Here is a 17,290-nt window from a genome sequence, read left to right on the forward strand (position 1 = left end):
GTGATGCCATCCAGCCATCTCATCTTCTGTCGTCCCCTTCTCCTCCTGCCCCCAATCCCTCCCAGCATCAGAGTCTTTTCCAGTGAGTCAACTCTTTGCATGAGGTGGCCAAAGTACTGGAGTTTCAGCTTTAGCATCATTTCTTCCAAAGGAAGCCCAGGGCTGATCTCCTTCAGAATGGACTGGTTGGATCTCCTTGCAGTCCAAGGGACTCTCAAGAGTCTTCTCCAACACAACAGTTCAAAAGCATCAATTCTTCGGCACTCAGCCTTCTTCACAGTCCAACTCTCACATCCATACATGACCACAGGAAAAACCATAGCCTTGACTAGATGAACCTTTGTTGGCAAAGTAATGTCTCTGCTTTTGAATATGCTATCCAGGTTGGTCATAACTTTCCTTCCAAGGAGTAAGCGACTTTTAATTGCATGGCTGCAGTCACCATCTGCAGTGATTTTGGAGCCCAGAAAAATAAAGTCTGACACTGTTTCCACTGTTTCCCCATCTATTTCCCATGAAGTGATGGGACCGGATGCCATGATTTTTGTTTTCTGAATGTTGAGCTTTAAGCCAACTTTATCACTCTCCACTTTCACTTTCATCAAGAGGCTTTTGAGTTCCTCTTCACTTTCTGCCATAAGGGTGGTGTCATCTGCATATCTGAGGTTATTGATATTTCTCCCGCCAATCTTGATTCCAGCTTGTGTTTCTTCCAGTCCAGCATTTCTCATGATGTACTCTGCATATAAGTTAAATAAACAGGGTGACAGTATACAGCCTTGACGTACTCCTTTTCCTATTTGGAACCAGTCTGTTGTTCCATGTCCAGTTCTAACTGTTGCTTCCTGACCTGCATACACATTTCTCAAGAGGCAGATCAGGTGGTCTGGTATTCCCATCTCTTTCAGAATTTTCCACAGTTTATTATGATCCACACAGTCAAAGGCTTTGGCATAGTCAATAAAGCAGAATAACATAGAGTGGTGCTATATTACTGCTATTTACAAAGGGCTATAGCAGACCCCAAGAAGCAGAACTGAATTCTAAGTTGAAGTCTGGATAAGGGAGAGAACTGAACAGCTACCAGAGGTTGCTCTAGGTGTTTTCACATAGATGATCTCATATCATTTTATTTAATTATAAAATACTCCAGTGGGATATATGGGTAATACTATTCCCATTTTACCCATGTGGAAGTCAGGTCCCACATGATAATAGCAAGTACCTATCTAGTATTTACCATGTATTGAATGCTGTTCTAAAAGCTGTACAAGCATTAATTTACTTAATCTTCACAACAATTCAGTGGTACAGGAGCAAATCCCATTTCAGAGAGGAGGAACTGAGTTCTAGGTGTTTGAGTCATTTGCCCAAGGTCTTACCACCACTAAGTGGTAGAGCCAGGTGGAGAGGTTCCTGAGTCCTTGCTCTTAGCCCTCATGTTACTGCCCTGTAGAGGCTAAGTAATGTGGTCAAAGTTACCACCTGGAAAGAGGTAAAGGCAGGATTTACTCCATATCTGCCTCTGTAATAATAATAATGTCCTTTGAAAAAATTATTTTAAAAATTTCATCCCAGAAAAGAAGAGCAGAAATATAGGTTGGAGTAAAATGCCCTGAATGCCATAGTAAAGAGTTAGAACTCTGTTCCATGATAAAGGAAACCCTCTAAAGATTTTGAGCAGAACATTTAAAAATCAATATGATTAACTCTGCATTGAGGAGGGGGAAAGCTCCCTAGAATGTAAAGAATGAACGACAAGTGGATGAGTCAGGAAGTAACCAATCCAATTAGGTGGAGGCTGCAAAAGTCCCAGTGATGAAGGTCTGAGAGAGGACAAGGTCACAGTTAACAGAGAATAAGGGTGGGGGGAAGATTCAAGAGATAGCATCTGAAGGACTTATCCAGTGTGGAGGGAGGACAAGTCAAAGAGGAACCTGAAGTTGGTAGCTCGAATAACTAAAAGAACAATGGTTCTCTTAAATGCCCTCGGTAACACATAGTTTTTCCTGTAGTCATATACGGATATAAGAGTTGGACAATAAAAAAGGCTGAGCACTGAAGAATTAATGCCTTTGATCTGTGGTGCTGGAGAAGACTCTTGAGAGTCCCTTGGACTGCAAGGAGATCAAACCAGTCGTAATGGAAATCAATCCTGAATATTCATTGGGAGGACTGATGCTGAAGCTGAAGCTCCAATACTTTGGTCACCTGATTCGAGGAGCTGACTCATTGGGAAAGACCCTGATGCTGTGAAAGACTGAAGACAGGAGGAGAAGGGGACAACAGAGGATGAAATGGTTGGATGGCATAACTGACTCAATGGACATGAGTTTGAGCAAACTCTGGGAGATGGTGAAGGACAGGGATGCCTGGAATGCTGCAGTCCATGGGGTTGCAAAGAGTCGGACACGACTGAGCAACTGAACAACAACAACATAGATGGATAAGAAAGTTTTCAACCTATCGAGTTCCTGGGGCCTATAAAGCCCTCTATGAAGCTAACCAGGAGAGAGTCATTTCAGCAGGGAAGAATTATTTAGTCTCCTGTCTCTGACCCTCCTAAGTATCCTTCAGGACTGGAACCAACCTACTCTTTGTAAGCTGTTTTAGCCAATAATGCAGCAGTTGCAATCTCTTTTCTGCAGCAACACATGTGAGGGATGTCATTCATGGACACAGCATCCCTTTAACCACACCCACAACATCTTAGGCTCCTAAAGTTAAAGGGAGACAAGTGGTACACATTGTGCATAATTCCCAGAGGCCCTGCCATCATTCCAGATGAGATTGGGTGTTTTCAGGGTCATATGGCCAAAGACCCAGCTATCATCCCAAATCACAAAGCTTTTTCCTTAAGGATTTCTAATGACTTAAGAAAATGATTATGATGTAATCAGGTTAAGTGAAACAAAAGCTCTGTAACAACCTAGAGGGGTGGGATGGAGAGGGAGATGGGAGAGAGGTTCAGGATGGAAGGGACATATGTACACTTATGGCTGATTGATGTTGATTTTTGACAGAAAACAACAAAATTCTGTACAGCAATTATCCTTCAATTAAAAATTAAATAAATTTTAAAAATTCTTAAAGCAGAGAGAACAAAAAATACATATAATGTATTAAAATATATGTATATAACATGCATAGAAAAAACACAGGAAGAAAACGCATCAAAATGTTAACAGAGGTCCTTTATTAAGCAAATATTTATTGAGCACCTATCATATGCCAGGAATTGTGCTATTCATCAGGCATGGTGGGGAAAATGACCTATTTGATCCCTTCATACAGTTTATAACCTGGGGACTAAGCTAAGCTAAGCTAAGCTAAGAACTTAAAGACACTTAAGAAACAAGTGCACAGACTCTGAGTACAAAATTCTTCCAGACTTTTGGAGTTGACTGAGTCCTTGCTCTCAACCATCGTGTTACCGTCCTGTAAGCGTAAAGTAAAATGTCCAAAATTACCAGCTAGAAAGGGGCTGAGCCAGGACTTGAACCATGTCTGTTCCACACCCTCACTAACACCAATTCTTTTAGTGGCCTAACATTATCAAGGGTTTCTAAAACATTCAAAGTTTCCATAGAAAGAACTCTCTTCTGTGCTCATATTTCATTGATTTACATAATACACAATCAAATTCTATAATTATAATAACAAGTATAACTGGCATTTCCCTATTTGTAAATACACACAAGTGATTCTTGGTGAGCGTGGGCCCATTTGGAGGGGGCACGAGTGCCTGAATGCAATAAAGATCCCCTGGCCACCAGCATACAGCATGCTGTGGGCCTTGGTTGGCATAACTACCGAAGTAATCAAGGGACTACATCTATCCAATAAGTCGATTAAGTGGAAACTGATTAAGAGAACATATACTGTGTCATATATCTGGTCACACAGCTTGAGACTGCCATGACATCAGGCAGCCAGTTAAATCCTATCAACTTCCCTGTCAGCTGAAATCTTATTTTCATTATTATTATATCTGCCATTAAGTCACAATTTTGTGAATTGTGTCACTCCCCCCTCCCAAAATTTGCATGTTGAAGTACTAATTGCCAGTACCTCACAATATGATTTTTTTGACTTCTTAGAGCTTTTAAAGAAGCAATTAAGGTAAAATCAGGTTGTATGGGTGGACCCTGATCCCATGGTATCTTTATAAGAAGGGAGGATCAGAACACAGGCAACACATGCAGACCGAGGGGTGACCATGTGCGGACAAGGTGACTGTCAGTTAGCCAGCAGAGAGGCCTCAGAAAAAACCAACCCAGCTGGCACCTGCCTCTAAAACTGTGAGAAAATAAGTTTGTGTTGCTTAAGCCATCCGGCCTATGATATTTTGCTATGGCAGCCCTGGCAAACCAATAGAGTGCTTATCTCAACAGCTGGCACGTGGTGAGCACTCAGGTCATGATGAAACAAATGAATGAATGAAGACTGTAGATGTCTCACATCCTGCATTTCTGTGTTTGACTATTTGAGGACTTTTTAAAAAAGAAGTTTATTTTATTATTCTTATTAATTTACTTATTTTACTTTACAATATTGTATTGGTTTTGCCAAACACTGACTTGAATCCGCCATGAGTGTACATGTGTTCCCCATCCTGAACCCCCCTCCCACGTCCCTCCCCATCCCATCCCTCTGGGTCATCCCAGTGCACCAGCTCCGAGCACCCTGTATCATGCATCAAACCTGGACTGGTGATTCGTTTCATGTATAATATTTTATATGTTTCAATACCATTCTCCCATATCATCCCACCCTTGCCCTCTCCCACAGAGTCCAAACGACTGTTCAATATATCTGTGTCTCTTTTGCTGTCTTGCATACAGGGTTATCGGTACCTTCTTTCTAAATTCCATATATATGCGTTAGTATACTGCATTGGTGTTTTTCTTTCTGGCTTACTTCACTCTGTATAATAGGCTCCAGTTTCAAATAAGTAGAGGTGTGCTTGAGTCATCTGCCAGCACTGAGATTTTCAGATAAGAGAGTGGGCCTTCTCTTTCATCCATTTCTAGTTCTTAATCCTAGGACTGGGAAAACGAGTTCCTATAAATTACAATTTAAGAGCATGTCAAATGATCAGAGCTGAAATCTCTGCATTATTAGAACAGTCAGTCCTCAACAGCTTCACAGAAGCATTTAGCTCCCTCATGTTGGGCAATGATGTCTCTTGGGGCTTCACAGCGGCCCCGGTGCACACAGACAAGGCTGAGAGGTGAAAACTGCAAAGAAAATTGGTAGATGGCCAAGAAAATCGCCAAGGCCTTTGATACATGGTGTGTGAGTCATGAAAACACTGAACTTTCTCCCTCTCTTCTCCCACAGAATGAGAATTAAGGTACTCCAAGAACCTGACATACCACCTGTGTATGTTCTTAGCAATATGATCTCAAAACTTAATGGCAAATTATCTGGATTGTTAGTATTAGCACAGAACAGAGAGCCCACCGAAAACTTCAAGGGTCCATGGCCCAGCCTTCTCTATTTTGAAAGGAAGGAAACTGAGGTTCAAAAAGGGGAAAGGTCTACCCCCACTCTTATCATCATTTCTTAAGCCTTTGGCATAGAAACTGAAGACATAGTTGAGTACTTCAGTCTTTCATATTACTTAAAAAAAATTTTCTTCCCCAGCATCCCTAGTGACTGGTCAGTAGACTTAGCTTAAATACTTGTAGGAATGGGGAACTCATGGTGCCTGGAGACAGTTAGACCATCTCTAAACAGAATTAGTTGCAGATAATTCCTTTTACTGAGCCCAAATTTACCTCCCTGCATCTTCCCCATTCTCAGTATGGCTTCTTGAGCATCATAGAATCCATCTAACTCCTCTTCCCCATGGTAGCCTTCAGATATCTAAAGACCAAGAAAACTTTTAACAGTATCTCCTAGGTCATGGTTTTGAGCTCTCTACTCATCCTTGTCACTATCGTCAATGGCCTTAAATTCTCATAAGGCAGACAGACAGAAATATAACACACCCATTCAACAAATTAATTCGGCAACTGTTGTATAAGTTGTTGAAGATGTACACTGGAGATGCTGTGACAAAGAGAGCATGCATGGTTCTTGCCTTTGTGGAACTCATAATCAAATAGTCCCTGTTGCTCTTCAACTGATTTTGAAAATAGACATCTTCACAAACTGTATTGGTGAGGGAGTAAAATGGTCAATCATCTTGCTAAACATCTTGTTATGGATTGAATGTTTATGTTTCCTCAAAATTCATATATTGAAACTCTAGCCCCCAGTGTGATGGTATTCGGAGATGAGACCTTTGGGAGGTAATTAGGTCAAGAGAGTGGAGACCTCATGATGGGGTTGGTACTAGTATAAGAAGAGACACAAGAGGGCTTGCATCCTTTTTTGCCTCCAACATGTGTGGATACAATAGAAAGACAGCCAGAAAGCAGACCCTCATGAAGAACCAAATCAGCCAGGACCTTGATCTTGGACTTCTCAGCCTTAAGAACTGTGAGAAATACATTTCTGTTGTTTAAACTATGCAGTGCATGCTATTTTTTTTCCCTAGCAACCTGAACTAATATTCATGAAAACATACCACACCTTGGCAATTCTCTTGAACTGTTTATTGAGACTGGATGGGAACTGAGTACTGAAGGAATGGAAGCCTGGGTGACTGAGTGGTTGACAAAGGGACATTCCCATATACAGACATGCAGGTTTACTACAAAGATATATGAGAATGTCCCTTTGTCTACCACTCAGAAAAGCATTTATCAAGAAAGTAGGACTGGAGTTAAGTCTTAATGTATGGGCAGGAAGGGTGGGCCTTCTGGGCAGGAGTGAAGGCACAGAGGGATACAAAAAAAGAACTCAACAGTCACTGGATAGGGATAAACAGAGGAGAACCAATTAAATAACCACAAATTGTGAATGTTACAAAACAAAGCCAAACAATTCAGATCACACCTAACAAACAAAATTATAATAGAAATACCATGTTTGCTCCCCAAACACATGCACATTCTAACACATTCTTGGAAAGAGTGCTGTAACATTGATTTATATCTGACAGTCCAAGTAAAAAAATGAAAGAGCTGCCAAATCTGCCTATATAAATCCCAGTGATTTCACATGTTTTTATCCTATGAACTGAAGGCAGAAAAAGAGATTTAAGCCCTCGAGACAGCAGACAATAAAACAGTACCCTAGTGAAACTTCTCAGAGGAGCCACTAGAATCATATTTATCATGTCCAAGACTGACATTAATTCTAATGTGCAGACATTCTTCATCATTCAGATGCACAATATTAAATAACTCTAACAGGTGAATTTATCGAGTTATGCAGAGCTGCACTGAGCTATACAGAGGGAGTGTATAACTACAGTATTACACAGTATCAAACACTCTATAGGAGCCATGACAAGCTTCTTCTGTCGACAGCCAGATGACTGGCAAGACCCTCTTCCAAAATCATCCTGGATGAAAGTGCTTCTCTTGTGCCTTGTCATAGAAAACCTTTCAGCTGTAAAAGCTTTGAGCAACTGATCAGAACCAAAACTGTTACCTATGTAAGAGCAGTCTAGGCCATGCTTGTAGGTAATCCTGACTGGTCCATGAAAAGGAGGAATGATCCTCTGTCTTGGTGAGGTTATAAATCCAAAATCTCTTAAGTATCAGATGAAAAGGTCATTGGTGCTGCTTCCTTGCTGCTATAAAGAACACCCTGCCTTCTAGACCCCACTAAAGAGCCTCAATTATTAGCTCTGCAAGCTACTGTTCTCATCAAAAGCCTAGCAGAAAGGTAAGAGCATGGATCTCTGGGGCAGCACCAGAAGTATGCCTTTCTGATAAGCCATCCCTAAATAGTTCTCTAACTTGGTTGATTACCAGAAGCATCTGGGAGCAATTTCAAAGTGTAGATTCTCAAAACATACCCCAGACCCCACCCCACCCCCCACCCCCCCAAATGGAATCTCCAACAGTTTGTAAACTGCAACTGAAATCATGGATCATTCTGCTATTCAGTATTGTTTATATAACGATGAAAGAGAGATTCCAGTTGGTGTAGGTGTCACTTCTCTCTAATTGTTTGTTTCCTTTTACAAGAAAAGGAGAGTTTGGTAACCCACTGAGTTTCCACTCTTGCCTTGGACACCAGGAAACTGGAAACTGATAGTAACTCTTCCTGGTTTAGATTTCTAGGTACAATCGTTTCCCTTTCTATTATTAGGTTCTTGAAGTATTCTTTTCAAATGTAACTTTGAATTCACATAGAAACAGTCAAAGCATAAATTACAAATTAGTGAGATATAAAAAATTCTAATTCAAATTTACCCTAAATTTCAGAAAGTCACCCTCTCTATTCTCTATTCACCTTCTCCATAAATGTGGGTAGATCTTACATTTTAAAACATAAAAAATAAAAAAGTTGATGGGGCCCCCATCAACTTACTCATTGGACAAATGACAGAGGATAAAGGGCCCAGAAGGACGGCTAAACTTGACAGAGTGGAGGAGCCAGGGCCATGTTCAGTTGCTTTATGAGCTCATTGTTCCCTTTCACCCCAATTATCTGCTAAAGAGAACAAGCTGTGATGTAGTGACAATAGGTGTGAATCTACAGTCAGAGGACTTAGGTTGGACTCTCAACTCTTTAGGGCATTTCACAAGTCATTCCCTCTGTGGGTCTAGTTTCCTCATTTATGAAATGGGGGTAACCATCTTGACTTTGCCTGTCTCCTGGGGTTATCGTGAAAGTTCTCTGTAAAATGAAATGTTTTATAAAATGTAAGTTATTTAACAACTAATGGTAATAGCTCAAAAATACTAAATAAAATATACTCAAATGTGATAACTGACTCATCAAACAGAGGTTTCCCACTTCTAGGAAGCAATGGTTGGTTATAAAAAGAAATCTAGAGTATTCTAATGTGCTCCCCAAACAGATGAAAACTTGCAAGAGAACAGTGTACAGCATGAGGTTCCAGTGAGGAGGATGGCCTTTGACTGTCAGGGGTTCAGGTTTCCATTGACAGATAATGCTTACAACTGATCAGATAAAGCCTGGAGTACTTTTTCAATCCCTGACAGCTCACTGTAGGAGGCCCTCACCACCTATATCATGTCTGAAGGAAACCAACCAAAGTATAAGAGGCCTAGAAATAATGTCCCATTAAAAATAGCTAAAGGAACTTGGTAAACATAGACTGGAGCAGGTTCACAGGAGAGGCCCTGGTCGTCAGATGTGTATGGTGACAGAAGTGTCACGTAAAGGAGAAGTTCATTTCTTTCAGTGTGGATTCCCCAATGTGTGAAAGCTGCTTTAGACAAGATGTCAATTAGGGGAAGATTAATTTCAGAGCAGAGTACATTAGCAAGTGAAATGCTGAGCTTCTGCAATATCAATTGCCAGATATTTCAAAAGCAATTCTTGCCCTTAGTGAGAAGCAGCAATAGATAGATATTCTTTTAAATGTTCTGATCATAAGATGCTACAAGCCAGTCCCTTCATCACTGGCAGACACAGTTTCTCATTCTTAGAGACAAGACTAAAATTCTTCTGCTAAAGAACCTAAACTTGACTTGGGAGTCACCACTGAGAAAGCCTTGACTTTGGGACTTCAAGCCCATCCCATGCCCAAATTGGTGCTCTTCACGTCTCTGTACTTACTACTTCACTGTGATTGCCACGCTTCTCAGATCAAAGCTTCGTGCATCACCATCCCCCAGAGCAGCCTCTCCTGGAACCAAGCCAGAAATCCACTGCTGCCATTTGTGTTTTCATTTAGTAAATAAAGATCAGAAATGGCTGCTGCTTTAATAGATTGAAATAGATTATTTGGTCTGCAAATAAATATCTTGGGGGAATTAGAGAAGATTTGGAGAACAACAGTCAATCTCAATATAATTAAAAATAAGCTCTCACCTGCTACTAATTTCCTTCTTGTTTCTTTGCTAACACAAATCTTTGTTTGAGCAAAGAGGTAAAAGGCACAGTTAGAAGCTGTTTACATAGTGCAAATGAGAGTGCTAATTGTAGGGAGCCTGCATGTTAATGAGAAAGAGGTTATTTATCAGTGTGAAATTCTGAGTGCAATAAATTGCAGGTGATATTTCAGGAAACATTCATTTTCTAATGATTTCTTTTCACCTCCAACAGTGGTCCCAAATCAAAGTGCAGTATGCTGTAATGAAATAAGAATTGGTCTGAAAGCCAAGAGATCTGGTTGTGGTCTCTCTTGAATGAGGTACCTTTCCCTCTCTGAGTTTCAGGCTCAATCTCTGTGAAAATTAGACATGTCTAAGTTTCCTTCCAGCTTTGATCATCATGGTATAAGAAGTCTGAGGAGTATACCTACTTCTACTGAGAAATCAGTTTCTCTTTCTTGGGATAACCTTTGTTGTTCTGAAACGAACTTAACAAAAATACATTCTTGGAAAAGGCCTGGCTTCCTAGCTCCCAGGTTTTCCCCTACTCTGGCTGCTATGGTTCTGCCCAGCTATTTTTGAGGAACTCACTGCAGATCCCTGAAACAAAGCCCTTTGGCAGGACCGCAATATCATGTGCCTCCCAGCTGCCCCCAGACCCACCCAGCAGCTCTGAAGATGCTCCAGGCCCCCAACACCCTGTGATTCATTTATTTGGCACTATTTTTCGAACATCCACTGTATGTTCAAGGCATCATGCTGAACATTAGGAACCCAGCGACTGTCTAAAGGGGAAGTCAGATGTCAAACAAATAAGTATCCAAATAACAAAAAGTGCCAAGTGACAAAAATAGGGCAGGTCATGACAGGGGGCGGGGGTGGGGGGGGGGGGGCTCGCTTATCCTGGAGGGTCAAGAAAGGCCATCCTGAGTGACATTTTCATTAAGGGCTAAAGTAGAAGAAAACTGGCCATGGGGGAAGGAGAGTACAAGCTGAGGAAACAATACATAAGGTGCTGGGGTAAGGAGGTCAGCACATCCAAGGACTAGAAAGGTCAATGTGTCAGAAGACTCTGAATAAGCAGAGAATGGACAGAGACTGGAGATGTAGGTAGGGCCTGATTAGGATTTTTGGACTCTGACTCAAGACAATTGGAAGCCATCAATAGACTTTAAATTGACAAGAGATGTGATCAGACAGAAGGGTTCTATCAATTGTTGAGTCTACATTCAGGTTTCTGAGGGGCTTAGAAGAACCCCTGTAGCTTTCTTCCATTCCCTCCCAGAGCCAGGTATGTGTACCACGCCCCAAGGGAAAAGGGTATCCCAAGTTACCAAAGAAACCAAATGTTTCAAGTGTCCAAGTAAAATGAACCCACAAATAATGCTTTGGTAACCATCCTCACTATGGACAGAGATTCCAACATGGACCTTAGGGAACCCTTCACCCTCCCTCCTTCCTGCTCTCCGCCCTCAGGTGTATCAGGCAAATGGGATAGGGAAATGGGAAGGACCCTACTCCAAGGGAAATAGCAGGACAGGAAGTGATAAGCAGGGAACCCCCAAGATAATAGCACAAAATGAAGTGAAGACACAGGAAAGGGTGTAAAGAAAGGACATCTGCAGGCTCTGGCCACAAACAAATCGAGTTTCAGCCCCTGCTCCCAAAAGCCTCTGCACGAACTCTTGTCAAGCACTGGTGGGCACAAATGCTTGTTAAGTGAGAGGCAGTAGTAGAGGTGGGTCATGGGATGCCAGTTCCCTGAGCGCACTGGGGATGCTAGAGGCTGAGGCTGAGGGCGACAGGTTAACAGCCTTCACAGTGTTTCTTAAAGCATTATCCACAGACCATGTTTCTGAGTAAAAAGGGTGTGGGGACAGATATAGATCTTCCAGCCCTAGAATCAGTCCTTATAAGTAGTACAAAATTAGAGGGCAGGACCCAGGCCCTAAGTCAGACTAATGGTTTCAAATCCTGATTCCATACACTTACTAGTGATGTGAACTCAGGCAAATTGCCTCATCTGTTTTAGTCTGAGTTTCCTGGCATGTAAATTGAACGTCGTAATAGTACCTACTTCATATGGTTGTTGTGAAGAGGAAATGAGATAACTCATGCAAAGTATTTAGAATGGGACCTTCCTGTGACACAATAAGACACTGAAAATTGTTAACTATTAGTATAACTAGGTCAGGATTACTAACAGTGGGCCTGGGGAACCTGCATCTTAAGCTTTCCCCAGGCGATTCTTGGGACCACTCATTAATGCTCTATCTTCAGTTAGTGGAGCCATCTATATGCCAGCCTCTGAGCTAAACCTTTTATATGTCTTATCTCATTTAGTCCCATGAGGTGGCACTAATAATCCTCCACCTTTCAGATGAGGAAACAGAGGCCTAGAGTGGTTAACTACCTTGCCCAAAGCCAGATCTTGAAGTTCTAGATGCCCTTTAGGGACAGTATATTCTACCAGGTTGGAGACAGAGAAGTCAGTCAGAGGGGACCAGAGCAGGCTGCCACTGCTGAGCTCGGAGTAGCTGTGAGCAGACTCCGTAGCCTCTGTCCAGTCCAATGGGTGGGGAAGAGGGGAGAGTGGATTTAAGAAAGGGCTGAGGCTCACAGGTAGACCTGGCAATGCTGCTTCAGCCCTAGTCATTAAAGGAGCCAAGGAAAAGGGCTCAGCCTGAGCGTTGGCTGTCATGGGCAGCTCAGCCCTGCCCATCATCCACTGTCAGTCTCTCTCCTTGCTCCATAATGCTGCCATTACATCACAACACCTTTCCAGCAATTTGAATGCCTTTCTCAAGGCACAGAGTGTGTCAACCCTCATTAAGCCTGACCACCTTATTGAAGATTGGCAGTGTCCTCAAAGCCAAGTGTGGTGCCTGGAATATGGGAAGCAGGAACAATAGAATGAAACATAAGGGGGCAGTGAAAATCCCCAAATCAAAAGATTTTGTCCTTCCAGTGGTCAAAAAGATTGGCAGTCAGGAGTCCAGCATTTCAGTCCCATCTCTGCCATTTTCTTGCTATGCATCCCAAGCACACTGTTTAACATCTCAATATCTGCTTCATTTTCTATAAAATGACCAGTATAATCATTCAAGTGAGAAAATGGATTTGAAAGATACTTGTACAAAATAAACTGATGTACCAAGATGACATTTACCCCCATGTATGGAGACCTGCATTGCCCTACTATGATAGTAGAGCACAATGTGTTATATCCTTTAGAGCTGCTGCCTTCCTGGCAGGACTGGCCCTCCTTTCTTGGCGTCCCAGGCACTCTCCATGAATGCATGAGTAAACAAATGATCCCTTCCCAAAGAAGACCTTTTCATTAAAAAAATTCTAGAGGTAAAAATTTCAAAACAATATCAAGTTTCTCTAGAAACACATGTCAGGCACAGGAGCACTAGTCATGGTAGATATCTAGCTGGGAACCTGGCCACTGACAAGGCTGTCATATGTTTCTCATGAATCCCTACAAAACTCCTATGGGGCAGGCATGACCTTGCTCTGACACACTCTTCTCTGCTCCTACCTGCCTCCCTGTGTCACCCACCCCACTCCAAGCCCTTTTGCTTCCTCAGTTCATCCTTCAGATATGATCTGAGCTCAAAGGTCATTTCTTCTAGAAAGTCTTATTGATGAAGGATCTAAAGGAGCAGGATGCCCAGGTTCCTCCTACGACAGCTGAGCTGCCTATCAACTCACTGCAAAGGTACTGGTCTCCAGTGGAGAAAGAGAGAGACTGAAATGCAATGCTTAAACACCCAGGGCCATGTTTACCAGAGGAGGGAAGGTGAGACTGCTGCCGGACTCACTAGAATTAATTACTAGCAAGCCATCAGGTTAGCAGGAATAACAACAAAGAAAGGACAGCCACCCGTCAGGGTTAAAACCAGCCCTTCTGTAAGAATAGGAACTGAACCAACAGGGCAGTTTTCTGTGGCAACACATGGGGAAATTTTTGGTGGGGGAAGGGCATGGAAATCAGCTAGCTCGCTGTGTCGCCAGAAGAAAAGGTTTCTGTTGTGGTCCTGTTTCCCTTTCTACTGGAGGCGGAGGATGATGCATACCACAGATGGTCTCCCCTCACCATGTCCAGGAGCTACAGTGAAGGGTCTCAAAGAAATACCTTTCTCTATAGTTGGCTTCTAAGGGAAATTATAATCAAGGACATAGCTGAGTATGAAACAAATAAGAAAATTATTCCCAAAAAGCAGGGACTCAAAGCCAATGTTGGTAGCCTAAAAAGTGATGAAGAAAGAAATGAAACTTCCACCAATTCTTACCATGATGGGAAAGTCCCAGTTTTATTGTTTTTTTTTTTTTTTAAAAAAAAGGTAACAATTTATATTCCTCATAACAAATTCAGTGAGTTTCAGGTACCAGGAAGCGAGAAAAATCTTATTACCATCCCCTCTAACACATACACACACACACACACACACACACACCTCCCAGGAAAACAAGAAGTGCCTCCTATACCATAACTGATACAGCAAACTCTTAGACCCTACCTCCAAACTCTTAGACCCTACCTCCAAAAATACAAACCCCATCAAGGCTTAAACACTCAGTCTTAGCATCTTATGGTGGAAAGGGCTCTGAGGCCAGCCAGGTTTGGATTAGAATCACTTTCAAGTCATGCAATAAAAAAGCAAATTACCTAACCTTTCTGAGCCTCAGTTACTTCATCTGTGAAGTGGGAAAAAAAGTCATCTTTCACACAGGGTTGTTATGGGCTTCAAAAGATATGACTACTGTAAAGTACTTGGCATAATGCCTCTCAAATAGTTGTGCCTCAAAGATGTTCGGAGTCCTTCCTCTATTCCTATAGATTTACTTGAGAAAAAGAAGTCAAAAGAAATCTGGAGAACGTCCCCATTAGGTAAAGGAAACTAAAAAATGTAGGAAGTCATTTCTTCTTCTAATTGAAGGTTATGAGTATTGAGTACCTTATTTGATCCATGAAAAGCATGTTAGGGTCACTCCCGGGTCCCTCTACAGCACCCTCATATCATCCCAATCACAGAACTTAGGCCACTAGTTGATATATTATGATCACCTACTTACTTGTCTCTATCACCTACTAGATTATAAAGTTTAGCATCTTCTTCATGGATGTTTATCCAGTCCTTTGTGCCAGGTCTGAACATTTTCAAAATTACTGATATCAACATTTTTAAATTAATAAATATTTATTATTATTTAAGAGAACTATGTAGTGTAAGTATCTTACAGTTAAAATCTGGATCAAAACCTGAATCAATAATAAGACTGGAAAATGGAAGGCAGGAATAAAAGGTGAATTAAGGAGTGAAGCTCCTTGACTCCAGGAGGAAAAGTCAAAAGATATTGTTTACCTTCTTCTCTAAAACTTAGACAAAACAAGCTAGAAAACACTCTTTAATTACAAAAGTAGCATTCAGTTTAAAATAAATAAATATTTCCCTAACAATGGAGAAGCTAAGAGGAAAGAAATAATATATTATAAATAGAAAATGATGCCCTAAAAGGTAAGTAGAAAAAAGAAAGTTAATGAAACAATATGATAAAATATATACATATCTGTTTTAGCAAGAACATGTAAATGAATGATAATGCCCTATTCAAAGATCCTCAGATTGGGTCAAACAAAACCTAACTACTTGTTGTTTACCAAATACATCTTAATACAAATCAGCATCAAAGTATAAGGAAAAGGTAAAGGAATATTATGTAAATGCTTAAAAATTATAAATTAAAATATAATTGTCTTGAATATTTATAGGCGAAATAACACTGTATTAGCAAATGTAAAGCAAAAATTGTTAGAATACAATGAGAAAAATGACAGAAATGTTATATTCAGAAATGCTAACACATCTGTCTTTGACAGATAAAATAAATGAAAATACAGGATATAAAGGTGCTGATCAATCTATTTATTAAAGTTGATTTAATATACAGTTTTATAAAAGTGAACAATATTGCACAAACAGAAAATATACTTTCATTTCCAAGACCTATGATCTATTTACAACAATTTATCTAATATTAGGATATAGAGAAAATTTCAAAGTTCTAGAACCAAAGTTTCACAAGCTGTATCTCTGAATATAATTTAACAAAATTATATATTAATAACAAACATTTCAAGAAAGTACCAGTCCCTTAGAAATTAAAAAATTACCATACTAAACAACTGTTAAAGAGGAAATATAAATCACAAATGTAGATAATTTTTAGTGAAGATGAGAAAACTATATATAAAAATTTATATGAAATGTCCAAATAGTTCTCAGTGAAAAGAATCCACAGTCTTAAATATTTCAATATGTAACAAGATGGGGAAAAATGAACTAATCTGTGAATTAAACTCTAGAAAAAATAGTATAATAGTATAAAAATAGTATAATTTTATATTTTAAAAATAAAAGGAATGAATGAAAATACAAAGGAGTCTAACAAAGGTAAAATAATAAAAAGACTGAATACTCAGTACTCAGAAGTGGTAAATAAACCCAAGAGCTGGTCTTTGAACTCAGCAGTAATGTAAACAAGCTTCAAACATGTAAATTAGAAAGAAAGGGAGGATTCTGGGGAGATGAAGTTGACAGCCTCAAGATCTGTCAGAAACTAGAGAGACTAGACAGCAAACTAAAATCCACAGACAATGTTTATAACAAAACTAGGTGGCAGGTGATGTCATCATATAAAGTTAAAATTTGACCTGTTTTTTTCACGGTGGTAGGTTGAATAATGGACCCCAAAGATATCTATGTCCCAACCCCTGGAACCTGTTAATGTTATCTTATACTGAAAAAGGGACTTTGCAGATGTGGTTAAGGATACTAAAATAGGGAGATTATCCTGGTTTCTCTAAATGGGCTCTATGTACAATCACAAATGTCCTTTTAAGAGGAAAGTAGAGGGAAGACAGAGAAAATGAAGTCAACGTGACAAGTGAAGCAAGCTGCTATGAGCCAACTGGCTGACGCCGCCGCCGCCGCTGCTGCTAAGTCGCTTCAGTCGTGTCCGACTCTGTGCGACCCCATAGACAGCAGCCCACTAGGCTCCTCTGTCCCTGGGATTCTCCAGGCAAGAACACTGGAGTGGGTTGCCATTTCCTTCTCCAATACATGAAAGTGAAAAGTGAAAGTGAAGTCGCTCAGTCCTGCCCGACTCTTAGCGACCCCATGGACTGGAGCCTACCAGGCTCCTCCGTTCATGGGATTTTCCAGGCAAGAGTACTGGAGTGGGGTGCCATTGGCCGCTAGCAAGTAGGAAAAGGCAAGGAAATGGGTTTCTCCCCAGAGCCTTGATTTCAGCCCAGTGTAGCTGATTTTCAGATGTGTGACCTCTAGAATTGTAACAAAATAAATGTGTGT

This window comes from Bos javanicus, chromosome 8 (assembly GCF_032452875.1).
Source record: "Bos javanicus breed banteng chromosome 8, ARS-OSU_banteng_1.0, whole genome shotgun sequence".
NCBI lineage: Eukaryota > Metazoa > Chordata > Mammalia > Artiodactyla > Bovidae > Bos > Bos javanicus.